Here is an 18549-nt window from a genome sequence, read left to right as displayed (position 1 = left end):
TGCTTCTGGTGCCACCTCTGTCACCACCTGAGATTGGGGAGGGGGGAACCCCTCTCCCTTCTTGCCCAGCTGAGAAAGCCCTCCCACACTGACCTTTGAAGCTGTCTTTGTGACTTGTGGGTTGAGGAATCTGGGACCCTCCCTGCTGGGAATTCTGCCCTGGTAGCCTGTTCTGATCCTATTCTTCCTCATCCCATGTGTTCAAGGCTGAACTCTGCTCCACTCAGCATCCCATGAGCTAGACCTTTCCTGTCAGCCTTCCAGGTTGCCTTTGGCTAGAAATCTCTTTCACTCTGTCATTCTGTGGCTTCTGCTGCTCTAGAATTTGTTGAGTCATTTTTTACAGGTATTTTGTGGGCTGTGGGGGAAGCGCTAGAGTACATGCATCTTTCTACTCTGCTGTCTTGGTTCTGCCCCCTCTGATAATTATTTCTAATTGTGCAAACCATAATCCTGTTATTTGTTAGTCTTTAAGAGAATTCTCTCTTTTTCAACATGTATTTATTTCTAATTAAATATGAAGATAATTTTTAGCATTTTTTTCAGTTTTGAGCTCCATATTCTACTCCTCCTTCCTTCCCTTGCCTCTCCTCTTCCTGAGATGATAAACAATCAGATATAGGTTATACATATGCAATCATGTAAGATATACCCATATTAGTTATTTTGTACAAGAAGATTCAAATAAAAGAAAAAAGAATAAAAGAGTGAAAATAGCATGTTTCAGTCTATATTCAAACAATAACATTTCTTTCTTTGGAGACAGGTAGTATGCTTCATCTTTAGTCTTTTAGGATTGTCTTGAATCCTTGTAAAGCTGAGAATAGCTAAGTTAGTCACAATTCTTTATCATACAATGTTGCTGTTACTGTGTACAATGTTTTCCTGGTTCTGTTCTCTTCCCTTTTCATCAGTTCACGTAAGCTCAGATTTTTCTGAACTCATTCTGCTTATCATTTCTCATAGCACAATAATATTTCATTACAATCATATACCACAGCTTGTTGAACCATTTCCAAATTGATGGCCATCCCTTCAATTTCAATTCTTAAACACCACATAAGGAGCTGGTATAAATGTTTTTATACAAATAAGTCATTTTCCTTTGTTTATGTCTTTGGGATATAGACTTAGCAGTGGTATTGCTGGATCAAAGAGTATGCACAGTTCTATAGCACTTTGGGCAGTTCCAAATTGCCCTGCGGAATGGTTGGATCAGTTCACAACTCTACCAACAGTGCATTAGTGATACAATTTTCCCATATCCCCTCCAACATCTTTCATTTTCCTTTTTTGTCATATTAACCCATCTAACAGGTGTGAAGTGACACCTCTGAGTTGTTTTAATTTGTATCTCTCTAATCAATAGTGATTTAGAGCATTTTTAAATATAACTATAGATAACTTTGATTTCTTTGTTTGAAAATTGCCTGTTAATATCCTTCAACCACTAATCAGTTGGAGAATGACTTTTGTTGTTGTTGTTATTTTAATTTGACTAGGTTCTGTATATTTTTGAGAAATGAGGCCTTTATCATTGTAAAATTATGTTGCAAAATTTTCCCCAATTTTCTGTTTTCCTTATAATTTTGGTTGCGTTGGTTTTGTTTGTGCAAAACCTTTATAATTTTATAGAATCAAAATGATCTATTTTACATTTTATAATGCTTTCTATGTTTTCTTTGGTTTTTAATTCTTTCCTTATCTGTAGATCTGACAAATAGACTATTCTATGTTCTCGTAATTTCATTAAGGTATTAACTTTTATGGGTAAATCATGTACTCATTTTGACCTGATATTGGCAGACAAAATGAGATGTTGATCTATACCTAATTTCTGCCATACCTTTTTCAAGTTTTCCCGCAGGTTTTGTCAAAAAAAAAAGTTTTTGCTTCAGAAGTTTAGATCTTTTTGTTTGTCATATACTTAATTATTGTGGTCATTTACTATAATGTTACGTGTACCCAATCTATTTCTCTGATCCACCATTTGATATCTTAGCCAGTACCAGACTGTTTTGATAATTGCCACTTTTGAGATTTGATACAGCTACATGACCTTCCCTCACATTTTTTTCATTGATAACCTTGAAATCCTCTTTTCTTTCCAGATGAACTGCATTATTTTTCTAGCTCTTTAAAATATTTTTGATGATTTGGTCAGTAATGATACTGAATAGAATAGGTATGATTATCATTTTTATTATATTGGGTAGCCTACCCATGAGCAATTGATATTTTTCTAATTGCTTAGATCTGCCTTAATTTTTGTTAAAAGTGTTTTGTAATTGTGTTTATACAGTTTCTGCATTTATCTTTAATAACCTAGAGTTTAAGTGGTTAAGTCAATGGAGAAAACTTTCAAAAGAATATAAACCACTAAATCAACATTGTAAGAAAAAAAAATCAGACCAATATCTAACAAAAACTAGACCCTTGTAGATTTCAAAATATTTATACCATCTCTTTGTAGTACCAATGAACTGGAAACTAAAGGGGTGCCCATAAGTTGGACAATGGCTGAACAAATTATGGAATACGAACGTAAAATAACACTGCTGTGCCATAAGAAATGATGAAGGGGACAAATTTTGTGGAACCTAGAAAAACTTTTGTGAGTTAATGAAGACAGAAATGAGCAAAACAAGGAGAACAGTTTATACAATAACAAATACAAAGTAAAAACAGCCTTGAAAATTTAAGAACTCTGATCAACACAATCATGATTCTAAAGGACTAATGACAAAGTATGCTACCTATCTCCTGATGAAGAGATGAACTCAAGATACACAATGAGACATATATTTTTGGACATGGTCAGTGGGAGGATTTGTTTTTTTCCTGATTATACTATTTGTTACAAGGGTTTTATTCTTCAATGGGAGAGGAAGAAAAAAATGCATGTAGGTTGAAAAAATTAAAAAACAAATGAAGAGGTTATAAATGAGATGAAAGTTATGGAGAAAAGATCTGGAAAGAGAAATAAGTCATATTAGTAACCTTACACAAGAAACACACTCCCTGAAAATGAAACTTGTCTAAACATAAAGCATTGACTTCATTAGGTAATAAAAAGTATTATCAGAAAATTTAAAGATTAAAAAGATTAAATTGTTAGATATATTTAAAAAAAAAACAACTTATCTAGCAAAAAGGTCAGAGTGAGTTAATCTGAGAATCAGTGACCAACCATGACCCAAAGAAAATCTTGGATACCATGTTTCAAGAAATCATAAATGGAAACTACTCATATCTTTTAGAACTGAAGAACTGTGTGTGTGTGTATGTATCCACTGATCACCTCAAAGAAATCTCTAAATAAAAATATCCAAGAATATCATGATCAGAGTTTAGAGCTTGCAAGTTAAAAAAAATATTGCAAGCAGTCTGAAGAAAAGAGTTCAAGTAAGAAGAAGCTACAGTCAGGATAATACAATATATGCTAGTTTCTACTTATATCTACAGAGCCTAACACAGTATCTGGCACATAGTGGATATTTAATAAATACTTATTAATTGATTGATTGATTCTACCCTTGGAGTCCATCATTGTTATATCAGAATGTCAATAGTATACTTCATCATCTCTCCTTTGGAATCATCATTAGTGACTACATTGATCAGAGTTTTTTTTTAACTCTTTCAGAATTCTTTTTCTCTACAATGCTACAGTATTTGTATAAAATCACCTGATTCTACTTACTCCCTTCTCTTTTCAGTCTAAGCTAGTCTCAGATTTTTCTGAAATTGTGCTTTTTGTCATTTCTTTATGGTACAAAAATATTTCATTACATTTATGTACTATAATTTGTTCAACCATTCCCTAATTGATGGGCGTTCCCTTCATTTTCAGTTCTTTGGTACAATAAAAGGAGGTGAGAGACAATTCAGTATAGATAGGGTAGGAGGAAGCCATATAGCTCAGCTCCCTACCACCACTACTCACTCCATAAGGACCTAAGGGAGCACCAGACGGAGTCCTAATCAGGAATTGAAAGGAAAATATGAATCTTTTTTTCTAGCCTAAGTTGGTATAGGAAAACACAGTCCTGTTACCGCTAGGATATTAGGGACAGGATCTATCAAGAAGATGCTGTGCCTTACATTATAGTGCAGAAACTATACTATTGTGTGAGACTGTGTGTTAGGGTAACAAGAAGCTCCAGATCTTCCACAGAGATGCTGTAAAAGGAGCTAGAACAGATGACAACTGTAAACTCTATTGCACATGCTCTAGAACTAAGTTACAGATTCAATGCAGACTGATGAGGTTACCTGTACTTACAGGTAGTGGACCAGGGCAATGAGCAAACATAGGTGTAAGACTATTTTCTGGTAAATGAACAGGAATATAAAAAGACAGCAGCTCTGTGGCTTTGATACTGGAGCACAATCTTGTTTCCAGCCCCTAGGCAGACTTAGTCCTCAGACCAAGGGGAAATCTTCAAAATCTGCTGAACCTGTAGTAATGTTCAACTGTATAAGGGTAGTTAAGGCTAGCAGTAGTCTACTAGAACTCCAACAAAGATGAAACTCAAAGTAGTATTTCCCAAATCCCAACTCAGTTCAGGACTTGACAATCTTGGACCAAAAGGGCTGTGACCAAGTTTTGCTCTGCATCAGACAGCTTTGGGCACACTTAAAGGTTTCAGGTTGCCATCTGAGCTGCCCCTAAAATACTTGAAGAACACAACAATCAATAATTAAAGAAAATAGCAGTAAGACCCATGAGAAGACAAAACAGGACCAAACAAAGCACTTGGGAATTTCACAAGTGGGCCCTAAAACAAAATATTCAGAAAATAAGGGTAGAAGAATAAGTAAACAAAAAACATTTTTGAAAACTAGTAAGGTGATAGGAATGCTCAAGACACAAGCCTGGAAGAAGAAAATGACTCCCAAATATCCGCAAGCAAAATTTCCAAGAGAAACACAGCTTAGAAAAATGTTTTGCTAGATTTCCTGGAAGAAATGAGCAAAATTTGTTTTTAATTTTAAAATTACTTTATGAGTGAAAAATGAGCATTAAAGGAAAGAATTGGAAAAGAAATGAGAGTTATGAGAGAAAGACTTGATTGGCGAATTAACAGCATAACCCAGGAGGTTCAAAAATCTTATCTGAACAACAGACTTAAAAACATTTAAACTGTACCAAACAGAAATGAATGACTCCATGAGACAACAAGAACTATTAAAACAAAGTCAAAAGACAGAAAAATGGAATAAAGTATAATTAGTTAACATTATATTTAAAAAACTTATCTAGAATTCAAATTAAGGAGAGATAATAGAAAAAATAATTGAACTGCCTGAAAGCCTTGACCAAAAAAATGAGCCTAGACCTTATATCACCTAAGAAAACCGCGCATATCTCTTAGATCCAGAGGGCAAAGTGAAAATAGGAAAAATTGATCAACCACTTCTTAGATAAAACCCCATGATCAAAATTCCCAAGAATGTCATAGCCAAAACAGAGAACTTACAAATCAAAGACAATGTACTACAAGCAGCCAAAAAGAAAGAATTAAAATACTTTAAGAGTTATAGTCAGGACTGCACAAGCCTTAGGAGCCACTATTATAAGGAGATGTTATTTTGCCAAACAGTATTACAAAAGGCAAAAAATAACATCTTAAAATAAAAATTAATGTACCCAGAAAAAGTGAGTATAATCCTATGGGGGAGGAGTCCTTTAATTAAATAGAGTACTTGAGAATTCCTGATGTAAAGACCAAAGATGAACAGAAACTTTGAAACACAAAAGCATGAGAGTCAGGAGAATAATTAAAAGGAAAATACAAGCAAGCATTTGGAAGGTACTAAATAAGAACTAAGTGTTTATATACTGAGAAAAATTATGTGTTCCCTCAGGACCTTAATATTATTAGGGTTCGTAGAGATAATTAAATAATACAAGCCCTAAGTATAATTTTGTCATATTTTGATGATCTTAAAAGAAAAAGAAAAAGGAGTGAAGAGAAAAAAATACACTCGGCGAAGAAAAAGAAAGGATGGGGAAACTTATCTTACATAATTGGGGTATTCAAATTGAAGCATTAACTTAAGCAAAGGGGAAGAGGAGGCAACATTTTACCTTACTTTCAACTGAACTATTTATTGGGAGTTAGAATGCACACAGAATTTGATAAAGAAACACATTTCACTCAACAAAGAAATAGAATGAAATGGAAAATAGAGAGAGAGGAGAGTTGGGGAGTAAGAGAGAGGGCACATTTGTGGATTAGTCATGTGAAAAGTAAACTCTAACCACAGAGCATGGATTACAAAAAGGGTTTTGAAAAAGAAAAAGATAAGAAATTATAAGCGTCGGGAAAACCTGGAAAAACTTATATGAACTGATAGTGAGGGAAGTGAGCAGAACCAGGAAGACATTGTACACAGTAACAGCCAGTATATGAGGACTGATTTTGATAGACTTATCACTTTCCAGCAATGCAAGGACCTAAAACATTTCCAAAGGACTCATTATGGAAAATGCCATCCACATCCAGAGAAAGAAATATGTAGTTCAATTGCAGGGTGAAGCAAACTCTTTTCTTCTTTTTTTTTTTGTTTCTCATGGTTTCTCCCATTTGTCATAATTTTTCTAGGCAACATGACTAATTCAAAGGTGTTTTTATTAAGAATGTATGCGTAGAGCCTGTATTGGATTCCATACTGTCTTGGGGAAGGAGAGGGGGAGAACATTTAAAACTTATGGAAGTGAATGTTCAGAACTCAAAATAAAGAAATTAAATTAAAAAAAATTTTTTTTGAAAAAAGATTAAGAACTTGTGATTGGAGTGTAGGTGAGGGAAAGAAAAGGTCACTGAAGAAATGTATTCCATCAAGCATAGATCATCACTCTTTTCTACTTTGTAAAGTGAGAGTAGGAAGAAAAGGAAGGAAAAAATTTAATAGGATAAGGGAAACTACACAATTGATGACCATAACTGACTGTGAATGAGATAACATCACACCAAAAATGGAAAAGATTAACAGAATGGATTCAAAAAGCAGAATCCATTAATACATAGTATGTAAGAAACACAATTGAAACACAATGATTCATACAGAGTAAAAATAAGGAGTAGGAGCAAAAAAGGCATTTAAACTAAAGTATCAAAGTCAGAAGTGGTAAGCATGATGTTAGAAAAGGCAACACTAAAAATAAACTTGATTAAATGAGACAAATAGGGGAACTATATCATACTAAAAGGTACCATAGAAATGAATTAATATCAATACTTAACATATATGCATTGAATGATGTAACATCTAAATGCTAAGAAAAGAAAAAAAGATAAAAAAGATGAAAAGAAAAAGCAATTACAGAGAGAAATAAAATATAGTAAAATATAATACATGTTATATAAACATATAAAATATATTATAAAACATAAAAAGTAAAATATAATATTCATCAATCTCAGAATACCCCTTTCTGAAATATAAATCTTACAAAATTAACAGAAAAGAACTTAAGTACTTGAATAGAATTTTAGAAAAGTTACGTGTGGTGGGTCTCCAGTGATTATTGAGTGGGAACAGATAGGATTATGCATATTACTCATTTGTGCATGCTACCATTATAAAATTTGACCATGTATGAGGGCATAAAAACTTCAGAAACAAATATTGAAGAGAAGAATTATTAAATACTTCTTTTACATACCAAAGTACAATAAATATTTAATAAAGGGACATTAAAGAAATTATTAGAATTTATTGGGAGACATAATCCTAAACCATTGGTGGGTAAGAGAACAAATCATGGAAATGATAGATAATTTCGTTATTGATAAGGATAATATTAAGACAACATACCAACGTTTTTGGAATACAGCGAAAGCAATTCTTGGAAGACATAAATGCATTAATGCTTTCAAAGGGTTGGGGTTCAGTAGTTTTCTGAGAAGGGGGGAGAAGGGAATATATATTTATATTGTACCTCTATGCGGCAGATACTGTGTGAAGTACTTTAAAATTGTTATCTCATTTGATCCTCCCAACAACCTTGGGAGGTATTATTACCCCTATTTTACAGTTGAGGAAATTGAGGCAGGGAATGCTTACATGACTTGTCCAGGGTTACACAACTAGTAAGTGAATTCAGGTCTTCCTGACTCTAGGCCCAGGGCTCAGTCCAGTGTACCACCTAGTTTACTGGACTCATTGACTCAGGTAAAGTCCCCAAATCTTCATTATGTCAGAGCTTCTTCCTGTTTTCCTTTAAATGTGTTCTTGGTTTGATCGTTGTCTTTTTGCAAGAAGTTTTTAGAACCCACCATCTCTGTCTCTTTTCTTGTGAGCATTTGTGTAAAAATCACATTGACTAGGAAATCCACTGGCGACCCAGCCCTGACAGGATAGATGTCTTTCCCGCCTTCCAACCAAACAAATTGAACATAAAACTAAAATAACCCTCAGAAAATCAACAATTTTATAAAATCTAATTAAACCCCAAAATAAAATTTCTGACAAGAGTTTCAAAATTGAAAACAAAGTAAAAATTAATAAATAAATTAATAAATAAAAATTGAATTAATAAATAAAACTAGCCATTTGTGTTCAGAATAAAATAGAAAACCATTAACTAGTTTAACTTTTTTTAAAAAAAGGAAAATAAAATTAAATATCAAAAATGAAAAAGAACAATTCCAAACAAATGAAGAAATAAATGAAATTATTAAATCTATTTTAACCAGTTATATTCCAATAAACCTGATGAATTAAATTAAATGAATATTTCCATAAGTAAAAACAAATCTCAGATCAACACAACAAAAAACAGAGAATCTGAAAAAGAAATTGGACAATCCATTAATGAGATCCCAAAGGAAAAAAACTACAAAGACTATAAAGCAAATTCTACAAAATATTCAGCCAATAGTTTATTCCAATATTACATAAATAATATAAAAATTAGAGTCTGAAAATTCCTTCTTTTGTACATATATTGTCTAAATAATTAAACCTGAGAATCAAAGCAGAGGAAGAAGACTATATTTCAATACCCCCAATGAACATTGATGTAGAAACTTTAGATAAAAAAAAAAAAAACAACAGGAAAACTACAACAACATATGACGAGGATTACATGATGACCAAGTTAAATTTACCTAACAAACTCAGGATTGGTTAAATATTAGGAAAACTATTTATAACAAGAACACAAAAACAATGTATCACCAGATACAGAAAAGGCTTTTGAGAAGATACAGAATCAATTCCTTTAAAAAATTTCACAATACATAGGAATAAGTAGATATTTCTACAGTTGGATAAAGTAGCATTACCTAAAATTAAGAGTTAACATCTTATTTAACAGAGATGAATTAGAGAAATTTTCTATGAAGTCCATGGGTAAAACAAAAATGTCCATAATCACCCCTATTATTTGATATTATTTTCAAAAAAAGGGTTAGCTTGAACAATAAGACAAGAAAAAAATGAAGGAAATAATCAGAGGCAAATGTGAAACAAAATTATCACTTTTTACAGATGATATGATATTTCTTCTTTTCTCCATTTGTTTTTGAAGTTTTTGTGCCCTAATACACGGTCAAATTTTGTAAAGGTAGCATGCACAACTGAGTAATATGCATAATCCTATCTGTTCCCACTCAATATTTATTGGAGAGCAAGGGGAAAAATCCATATTTATGGATAGGAAAGGAGTTCATGATCAAATAATATAAAGACAGAATCACAAAATATAAACTAAACTATTCTGATTACATAAAATTAAAATATTTTGCACAAACAAAACTAATGTAGACAAAATTATAAGGGACTAACTAAGGAAAATTCTTTGAAGCAAGATTCTCTGATAACAATCTCATTTCCGAGATAAGTAAAGATTTAAATTTGTAAGGATAAAAGAGATTCCCAATTGACAAATAACCAAAAGAAATGAACAAGTAGTTTTTATGGAGAAAAATTCAAAAGGAAAATTATAAACATTGGAGAGGCTGAGGGAAAAGAGGCATATTAATGCACTATTGGTGAAGTTGAGAATTAGTCCATTCTGCCGAGCAATTTAGAACTAGGCTCCTAAAATTAGAAAATTATATGTCTACTTTGATGCAGTGATACCACTACTAGGTCTGTATTAGAAAGAGGTCAAAAAAAGTACAACCTGTAAGTACAAAAATATTTGTAACAGCTTTTTTTGGGGGGGGGGGGTACCAAAGAACTGGAAATTGTGGAGATGCTTATCATTTTGGAAATGGCTGAATAAATTATTGTTTATGAATGTAATGGAATATTTTTCTGGGAAGACTTGTATGAACTGATGAAGGATGAAGTGATCCAAATAAGCCAAACAGTTTGTACAACAACATTTTAAAGACAAATGACTTTGAAACACATAAGAATTTTCATGAATGGATGACCAACCATGATTCTAAAGGACATAAGTGAAGCATTCTATCCATCTAAACAAACAAAAAAAATTTCATAGTTAGAGCTACATATTTAGATGTGGTCAATATAGGGATTTTGTTTTGCTTGACTACATATTTGTTACAGGAGGTCCTTTTTCTTTTTTTTTCCAATTTGTGTGAAACAGAGGTAGGAGAGAAAAAGGATTTTTATAGCAAAAAAAAAAAACACCCTAAATTTTTAAAAATCTGTTCTAAATATTTTTGCCCTTTACCTTAAAAAATCTCTTTGAAGTATATTTCTGCTAATATTATTGACGCATTAATGACTTTTTTTTCTGCTTGAGCAGAAAACATACATAATTACTTTTCAAAATGGTTGGACTAATTTATAACTCCATTAGTGCATCATGAAATACACTGCAGAGTTTACTGCAGTTCCTTTGTCATTTTCTTTTTCAATCATTTTTACTAATCCAATTTGTAGGAGGTGGGTTTGCATTTTTTTTTCAAATTTGCATTTTTCTAGTTACTAGAAAGTTGGAAAATTTTCTTACAAGGCTGTTGAAATTTCTTTGAAAGCTCTGTTTACATCCTTTGATCATTATTTGTTGAAGAATAGTTGTTACTCCCATATATTTGAATCAGTTCCTTTTATATCCTGGATATCAGATTTAATCAGAGAAGCTTTTTGCAAGGTTCTTTTTTTTCACATTTGACTTTCCTTACTAATTTTAAATAATTTTATTTACACAAAAAGCTCATTTTATGTAATCAGAATAGTCCATTTTATTTTTCGCGATCCAGTTGATCTGTTGTCCATGTTGAAGTCTTCTCCTTTGCACAGTTGAGAAAGGTATTTTATTTTTTTGCTTTTCTGATTTTTACATGAATTTTTATATCTAAGTTATTTATACCTCTGGAGTTTATCTTGCCATAAGGTGTGAGATCTTGATCTACTCTTAATTTTGGCCAGAATGCTTTTCATCTTCTCCAGCAGTTTAAAATAATTTTTTAACCATAGTAGTTGGGGTCTTTGTATTTATGAAATAATATATCACTATTTTTCTTTGCTTACACGTGTTGTGTTCCTACGCTATTCCACTAATACCCTTTTTAAAGCCAGCACCAAATAATTTTGATGATTACTTCTTTGCAATATAGTTTAAGATTTGGTACTATTTAATTCCCTTCCCACTTCCTTTTTTAAAATTTTCTCTTACCTTTTATTCCTCTAAAATTCATAGCTTCCCAAATTTGACAATATCACCTGCTGGGAAATGCTGGAATGATTAGGGAAGTAATAGCCTCACATGTAATTGGGGGGCATTGAACAAAAATAAGGGGACAGTGGAAACATTAGGAAAGAAGAGAAGAAAATTTTGAAAAAACATTCATATATGTTTCATTCGTTGTGTAACAGAGTTAAAGTTGTAGTGAATACATTATTTTCTGTATAATCACACAAAATACAAATTATAACCCAGCAATAGTCAACTCCACCAACAGGTCTTAACAAGCAAGTGAGCCTGTTGTGCACTTTTGGGAAATCCAGAATGCATTGACAATAATATGTGCATGCAATGGCTTGTTTACAATGTGATATGGTGCACATATCAAACTTTAAATAGTTAGAGAAAGTAGATTTCCAGGGGGGTGCTGAGCAATTTTTTTTCTGAAAACAGGGCAGTAAGTCAAATTAGTTTGGGAATCTCTGCTCTAGATGATTTCTTTTAGCTATCTAGACCAATTCTTTGGTGCTTTGATTGGCATTGAGTAAGTAAATTAATTTAAATTGTGTTGTCATTTTAATGGTAAGACCTAACCGTAAGCAATTAACAGTGCTCCAGTTATTTAGGTCTATATTTCTGAAAGATTTGTTTTTTACTTTCATATAATTCTTTACATTCATGTAATTCTTAAGTGTGTATTGATAGGGAGATGCTTAAATATTTTATACATTCTATTATATATATATGGTTATTTTAAATTAAATTTATCTTTTTATTTCTTTCTGTTGGGTTTTGTTGGTAATATATAGAAATGTTTATAGTTTATCTAAGTTTATTTTTACATTTTGCTATTCTGTTGAAGTTATTTATTGTTTCAATTAAGTTTTACTTTACTATATGTAGTTTTCTAGAAAAATCACAAAAAAGTACAATAGTTTTGTTTCCTGTGCTTATTCACTGAATTTATTTATCTTCTCTTATTACTATAGCTAGCATTACTGGAATAATATAATAGTGATGATCATGAGCATCCTTGTTTTACTGCATCCTTGCTAATCCTATTAAAACCCTGTAGCAGGGGTGGGAAACCTGAAGCCTCAAGACCACATGTGGCCCTCTAGGTCCTCAAATGTGGCCCTTTGATTGAATCCAAACTTTACAAAACAAATCCCTTTAATAAAAGGATTTGTTCTGTAAAATTTGGACTCAGTCAGAAGGCTGTACCCAAGGACCTAGAAGGCCACATGTGGCCTCAGGTCAAGGTTCTCTACCCTTGGCCTGTAGCCTTTCTGCATTACATTTGTGGGTTCTTGGTTTACCACCTAGCATATAATGGAAAGTTTATTCCTATGCTTCTATTGTTTTTAATAGAAACAATTTTGATTTTATCATTTTGTTCTGTATCTATTGATATACAGGCATACCTTGATTTTTTGTGCTTCACTTTATTGTGCTTTGCAGATATTATGTTTGTTTTTTGTTTTTTGCAAATTGAAGGTTTGTGACAACCCTGTGTTGAGTAAGTCTATTGGTGCCATTTTTCCAATAGCATGTATTGATATCATGTCTCTGTTTCACATTTTGGCAATTTTAGCAACATTTCAAATGTTTTTATTATTATTATATCTGTTATGGTGATTCATAATCAATGATCTTTGACGTTACTATTGTAATTGTTTTGGTGCCACTACAAAATGCACCCATGTTAGATGGTGAATTTAATTGATAATTGTTGCATTTGTTCCGACTGCTCCATGGACCAGCCATTCCCAACTCTCTCCCTCTCCTCAGCCTTCCCTATTCTCTGAGACACAACAATATTGCAATTAGGCCAGTTAATAACCCTACAATTACTTCTAAATGTTCAAGTGAAAGAAAGAGTAGATTGATGTGGCAAACTTCATTGTTTGTCTTATTTTAAGAAATTGTCACAGCCACCCCAACCTTCAGCAACCGCCACCCTGATCCCTCAACCAGCAAAAAGATTCCTGAAGATTCAGTTCAGGTTTAGCATTTTTATTTTATAATGAAGGTATTTTTAAATTAGGATACATACTTTTTTAGACATAACACTATTGCATACTAATACATTGTGGTATAGTATAAATATAACTTTTATATGCACTGGGAAACCAAAAAATTCATGACTCATTTCATTAAGATATTTGCATTATTGTAGTAGTCCATAACTGACTACTTGGAGTCCATATCTCCTAGATATGCCTGTAATTATGGTTTTTATTATTGGTTTGATCAATATCATCTACTATTTTGACAAATTTCTTCATATTGAATCAACTGTATAACCAACCCTGCTATAAATTCAACCTGGACATATTACATTTTTAATAAGTTGTCATTTCTTTGGTAACATTTCATTTAATATTTTTGTGTTGGTATACTTTAGGAATATTGTTCTATGACTTTTTTTTCTGTTTTGTTACTCCCTGCTTTAGGTGTCAAGGTTTTCTTTATATCAGAATAATTAGTAGGATTACTTCTTTTTTCATGTTTTTGCAACCAGTTTGTGTAACATGGGAATAATTTTTTTTTTTAATATTTGATATAGTTCACTTGAATTTGCTTAAAAATCCATCTGTGCTGTTCATTTTTTTCTCTTTAGGAGTTCATTTATGACTTTTTCAATTTTTTATAATTAGGTTATTAAGTTAATCTGTTTATTATTCTGTTAACCAGGATATTTTATATTTTTATAAATATTGACTCACTTCATCTGCATTCTCAGTGTTTTGGACAAATAATTAGGCAAAATATTTTTGATAGTTTCCTTTGCCTACTTCTCCTAGTTGTATGCCCACTTAATTGTTCTTTTATTTCCTTCTCTTACTGATGAAAAGTGTGTAGAGATGTAAATTTTCCTTAAAGGATTTTATCACCTTAATCTCAGAAGTTTTGATATGCTACATCACTTATTCTCTTTGTCGAAAATTTTTGTTGTTTTGTTAATTTTTTGCTTTGACTCTCCATAAATATTTTAATCCCAAATAATGAGTGGATCTGTTTTGTGATAGCAATTCTGTACATATATAAATTTTGCATATATAATACATACAAATTCTGTAAGTACAAATTCTACATGTATATAAGTTTGATATAATAAATCAAGCATTGATACCAGAAGAGCCTAAAACATCTCCTAATCAGCAAACACTTGTCTTACTTGTCAAGCAGAGAGATAGCAGCCAAGGATAATACTAGTTAAGAAAATAAACTCATTCATAAAATCTTCAGTAAGAGAATAATAGAAGCTTATGAGCAATATCATCTTATAAAACAGTAAGAAAAAGAAGATGGAAAAGTAAGTTTAAGAAAGGTTTGTCAAGAGATCCAACTAAGCAGTCATTCCGAGGCCATTTAGACCTTTCAAAGACAGATAGAAATGGGAAAGATCTGCAAAGATTTTTCTCTGACAAATTTATAAAGGACAGATGGATGGTGTACCCCATTTGGACTCAGTCCCAGATTGCTATACTGTGGGAGGGAAGAGTTAGTTTAGCTAAACTCATTCAAGTGTATACACATGAGATTTGTACTATAGGCACAATTTTTAGAGTGTGGAGGACATATGAAAGAGGGGAAGATACTGAACATTTGGAAATAAGCACTGATTGTATTAATGCTGAAAAAACAGTTAAGATGGCATCAATCAACACCATTTGACTGATTTCTAATCTCTACACAGTTTTAAGGGAATAGTGTACATACAAATTAAGTACATTCCTAATGAGGGTATGAGAAGGGAATAGGCAGGCATTCACAAATGAAATGTTATAACAGTCAACAGTTGTATCCAGAAAGGTATAAGGATGCAAGATCCTATACAGCATGAAAAAGCATTAGATTTAGGAGAGCAAAGTACTACCTTCAGTATTCTCCAACCCAGTGAATTCCATGTGTATTCCAACATCATATAAGATAATTTGAAAAATCTAACAGACTTCAACCAACCCTCTGATTATTATCTCAACTGTATGGGGCCATGTAATCATTAAAATCTCACAGAGGCATTAAATTGGGAAATGAATATTTACTAAAATGGTTTGCATGATATTGGAATGATGTCCAGTGTAAAGTATGGTCAACTCCTCAGGATGCACTTGTTTGTAAATGAGATTGTGTTTATTATATTAATTTGAATGAATAGGTTAATTTTGGGGAAGAAAATGAAAGTTTATTTATCTTCTTATTGCCTTGCTGTACACTTCTATCCCCCTAAAACACAGCTTACATTTTTAGCAATAGTATTATAAAATCTGCTGATCTACTGCTTATGGTTTAAATTCTTACTCCTACCCACATCTCTACACAATACAGTAAGCAGCTTTGAATAAGCTCCCATTTCATTCATTACAAAATTGCTCTGAAGTTGTGTTTGACTTGGGAAAAATGATTTCCTGCTAAGCTTTTGTGAAAAGTGATTACCAGGGAGCAAAGCAATAAGCTGACCTCATATGCACATTGTTTTCTTTTGCTCTTTTCACAATTTTGAGCTACTCTATTCTCTTTCATTTTTAGTCTAATTGGGCCTTTTCCTTTTAGCTCCTCTCAACCACATGGCTATGTGGATATCCATTATATTCATAAGGTCAATAAGAGCAAAAAATGTAAAGAAAATATTTTGTCAAATGACCTTTGAAGATTTTCATCAGCAAATGCTTGACTGGTACTGGCCTTTAACATAAATTTTTCAGAGTTCATTATGTTGGTCTATTTGTTCTATGTTTTGAAGTTATGGCTACTACAATATGAAAGGCTAGCCATCATTTGCAATTTTACTTCCTCATCCCATGAGTTGCACAACAAATTTAACTACTTTCCACTGAATATTTAATAAACTGTCACGACAAAAGCAATACCACTACATCTCTGACAGTGGCATTTTGTGTGATAGCATGGCAAAGACTGTGTCATCAGCCTCAAGATTAGAGGTAACCTAGGGCATGGTTCCACCCCACAGAATCCATGCACATGCATGCACATGCATTCCATACACACACACACACACACACACACACACACACTCATATACATTCATAAGAAAGCAAGAAAAATATCCCAAGATCAAATAATAATGATAGCAAAATGAAGAAGACAGCAAGAACCAATTACAAGATAATTTTTAAAGGAAAAGATAGCAAAACAAAACCATCAACTTCTTGGTCTCATGGCAACTGCTTCCCATGCCATTCACTTTCATAGCTGGTGATTATGATGTCCTGAGGAATCCCATGTACCTCAATGTCCCTGCAGTTTTAGGCAGTAGTTTTTGGAATTAACCTCATGGCAGTACTGAAGTGGTGGATGGATGGGGTCCATCCTGGCATGGATTGAGGCCAGCTATCAAACTAGCTTGAAGGTTTCAGAGGAAGAAAGTAATTGAATTGTGTAAGAAAGGAATATGGAACCCAGAAGAGAATATTGTCAAGGTGGGCAGGACTCAGAAATATGTTGGTGATTATAACCATTTAAGTTTGAATTTTGTCTTGTTTTGACTAGAAATGTAATTTCATGAGGAACTCCCTTTACCAATAAAGATCAGATCTTGCTCTGCACCTTACAATTTTAGAGGTGCCAGGGTACTGAGAGGTTGAATGATTCATCCAGGGACATGGCTACTGGTCAGAGGTTAGACTAACACACATGCCTTCTAGACTCTGAGGTCAATTCTGTATCTACTATACCTATCTGCCTCTCATTTAATATTGTACAGGAGGAAATAGGTACCCAGAAGAAAGAGTCAGAGAAGAGTAGGAGAAAACTATTTGCAACATTTTCTGTTTTCTATTAGTGTCAGTTAGTTCTGACAAACCCTCTTCCAGTCTGATCCATCATGAACAGCACCATCCTTCTTTTCCCTTGATGTCCCTCCTTTCCTCCACCTCTCATTATTCTAGGGGACTGAAATAAGTCAGAAATAGAGAGGATGACTGAGCCTAGAAAAGCGGACTGGGAAAAGTGGTGAACAGGTCTGGTTACAGCAGTTTCTCCAACTCTTCTTGCAGTGTGTCCCAAATGGTCACCCTTACCTTTCATTCAAACAAATGGTTTGATAGCATTCTTAAGAAAACAGTGATGATAATAAACATGTTTACTTCAAGGAAAATATGAGGGGAGAAAGACTTACATCAACACAGGTCTCAGGAGAAAGAAAACTAAAAGACCTTGGCTATAAGCAGACAAACCAATATGGAAAGCATTAACAGCAGAAGGAAATATGCTCTCCAGATCTAGTATATGAGTTCAGGCATCTATGAATAAATACTGTAAAATAAAGGGAAATTATCTGACACCTTATATTACAGAGGATATTTCTGCTTTTAAGGAGAACATGGAACTATACCGTACTGTGTCTGAGTGACTGAGAATTGTAAGAGCAGAATATGGAATACACAGTAGAAATAATTGGCAGAAAGAAAAAATTTGAATCTATGAAGATGTCTCGCCAACGAAACAAAAAGAGAATAAATTGGGAATGGAAATACACAAAAGTGAAGGATACTCTAGAAGAGAATTACAAGAAATAATACTGAAAGAAAACATTCTTTTCAAGCAAAATATAATGATTTTGAAGACAGGATGCATAAAAAGAACACAAGGATTGTAGGTCTCCCAGAAGAACATAAGCCAAAACAATTGAACACCATACTGCAAGAAATAATGCAAGAAGACTTCCCAGAACTTCAGATCATAGAAAATTAAATTCTAATTGAAAGAATTCAGAGATCTTCTCCCCATGAAAACTCTCAAGAAACAAACAAACAAAAAAACCTTATGCACCCAACTCCAAGACACACAAGTGGTTAAATTTTAACAATTCAATTCACAAACAAAAAATTCTATAAAAAACCAAGTGAAAGGCCTTCAAGTACAAAAGAAACGAAATTTGAATAACATAAGGCTGTTCTGGATCC

The 18549-nt window shown here is 32.8% G+C and overlaps 1 protein-coding gene across 1 annotated transcript in view; it reads left to right on the top strand.

Annotated features, from left to right (window-relative positions):
• The window catches only part of DNAH9 (dynein axonemal heavy chain 9), a 459447-nt gene that overhangs the window by 21944 nt on the left and 418954 nt on the right, over positions 1-18549 (top strand). The window lies entirely within an intron of this gene.

This window comes from Notamacropus eugenii, chromosome 2, assembly GCF_028372415.1.
Source record: "Notamacropus eugenii isolate mMacEug1 chromosome 2, mMacEug1.pri_v2, whole genome shotgun sequence".
In the NCBI taxonomy this organism is placed as follows: Eukaryota; Metazoa; Chordata; class Mammalia; order Diprotodontia; family Macropodidae; genus Notamacropus; species Notamacropus eugenii.
This window is presented reverse-complemented; position numbering and strand designations above follow the sequence as displayed.